Source organism: Macrosteles quadrilineatus, unplaced genomic scaffold, assembly GCF_028750875.1.
Source record: "Macrosteles quadrilineatus isolate MER2022 unplaced genomic scaffold, UCM_ALF_1.0 Scaffold_1__1_contigs__length_201487025, whole genome shotgun sequence".
Classification (NCBI taxonomy): domain Eukaryota; kingdom Metazoa; phylum Arthropoda; class Insecta; order Hemiptera; family Cicadellidae; genus Macrosteles; species Macrosteles quadrilineatus.
The window spans coordinates 128,766,455-128,768,719 of record NW_026542594.1 but is presented as its reverse complement, the minus strand read 5'-3'; the positions used below and the strand labels follow the sequence as shown (position 1 = coordinate 128,768,719).

General features: G+C 37.0%; 1 protein-coding gene across 1 annotated transcript in view; it reads left to right on the top strand.

The window, feature by feature from the left end:
- The first annotated feature begins 470 nt into the window (after positions 1 to 470).
- LOC128982833 (transmembrane protein 43 homolog) overlaps positions 471 to 2,265 on the top strand; it is a 14,751-nt gene continuing 12,956 nt past the window's right edge. Inside the window, exon 1 of the mRNA XM_054401860.1 lies at positions 471 to 680. The gene's annotated coding sequence lies outside the window, so the exon portion shown is untranslated. The remainder of the gene's footprint in view (positions 681 to 2,265) is intronic.

Sequence of the window (2,265 nt, the reverse complement as noted above, 5' to 3'; positions counted from 1 at the left end):
ACTCCACATTGAATGTACAGAAATAGATTTTCAATTTATATTGCTTTGATTTTCGATTCTATTATGTTTTATTTCCATGTTAACTTATAATAGGACGTCTTGCTTGCGCTAAACAATACTATGGTACTTGCAACGTTGCCACATCTACCAGGACGCGGCCTGCCTGGAGTTAAAGATGGCCGTGGTTTTAATGGTACAAAAATGTTTTTTTATATAGTATTACTTTATAAATAATATGGGATATTGAAGAATACTATCACCAGTTACCATAATTTAGGTGGCTAATCATGATATCCATTGGCATTGCTGCAAAAATAATAAGTAGTTATCTAGATTTGACGAAGAGGGATAATTGTAGGGATTATTAGAACACGGACTAGGGATAACTAGGGATTTTTTGACGTTGGCCCAGGGATATTTTTTTCTTGCGGATGGAAACACTGTTCCATTGTCATTGATTAGTGTAATTCAAAAAAAGAAAATAAAGATAAAGAACCCTCATTTGTCATTAGTCTCATTTTGAATATTATCAATTATCATTGAGATTGATATTATCTTGTTAATCTGTTGTTATTGTTCCAGTAGGTCTACGAATATTATTCTTGTAGTTAATCACAAAGTTTTGTTTACCTCCAAGTTAATCATCCTTAATTGCATAAGTTTACTTGCTTAACTTAATTGTGAGTAACGCAGCTTAAGTTATATAACTTAGTATTACTGTGTAAAGTATAAATTATAGCCTAGTGTGAATTTTTCATGCATGAATATTTAGGCCTACATCATGGGCATTAGCCTATATTTAGCTGACAACCCAATACTAAATTAGCCTAGGCCTAGTTTGTTTACACATACCGTACTTAACTACCCTATTAACCGTATTAGAATAGGCCTACAAATTACAGCAACTTAAACATCCTCAATAGAAAGGCCCCTAATTGTATGGTACACTGCCAGTGTACGACTAGATTTGTTATTTTATTTCCAACGGACATCTCCATTTTATTTTATTTAGGTTCTGAAGGTAGAATTAGCCTTCTTCCAAGATCCATTAAACTTAATTTAAATTCAACATCATCTTAAAGTCGATTCACACACATCAGTCCAGTCAGAGTTCCGTGACCGACCAGTCACAGTTCAGTTTCAGTTGCATCCGCAATTTCTCAGTCAAGTGTCAGTCATTTGGTTTCAGTCAGACTTAAAGCAGACCTTAAAGCACTTCGTCCGAAAATCGAATTATTGCGCACCCCAGACAATTGTTTTCTTGTTGACAAGTTAAGGCGTCCAATTAATGCCTGTAGCTTCCCAATAAGTTCATCCTCGGGAAGATATCTTCCTCTAGCCAAATTACCAAGAGTTATTATTCTAGCATCAGAGAGCTCGTCAAAATCAAGGAGCAGGTGATCGGCTGTCTTTTCTGACCTATCACAGTGCCTACAGACCGGTTCACTATCAAATAAGTCCATCCGTTGTAAATGTTTCCTGAATCGCCCGTGACCAGTGATAGCCAAGCAACCTTAAAAGCACTAAATTCTTACGAATTCAACAGCTAGGCTCGTGTGGGACTGCCTTGCTTCTGTGTCTGAGTTGGGTAGGAGAAATGATCTTACGCTCTGCTGGGTGCCTGTACACTCAGGCATAAAAGGAAATGAAGCTGCAGACAGATTGGCAATAAACACTGCCTCTGCGACAACTATAATAAGCCCACAACCCTTCTGTGGCATTTCACGAAACAGCACATGTTCTTCGATTGCATCATGGGCCAAAGAAAAGCACCGCAAACGCTGGGTTGATACTCCCCTTCTTAGGGTCAGCAAGCTTACTCTGTTTAGGCCTTCCAAAAAGGTTGCCTCTGTCCTCTTGAGACTAGACAGACGAAGAATCAAACTAAAAACTCAATATTCTAAGTATCAAATTTTTATCGTCCATCTTGTTAATTGTTAGAATCAGTACAAAATGTGTAAAATATAAACACAATCATACAAATAACAACAACAAAAAACTGTTTTCTAACCCTAAACACATACGTCAGTCATCTGAACAATCCCAAAATATCGGTGAGAAAAAATCTGAAATTAACTGACGGACACAAACAAGGGACTGACAGAATTACATCGGAAGAGTGTAGATAGCGCAATAGAAAATGCATTATATGATTATTTTTTGACTGTGATATGCCTGATGTGAAACTGTAAGTTACTGTGTGTATGACCATGACAAGCTGGAACTAATCAACCTTTAACCATGTCATAAGGTTGGTCATTTCAT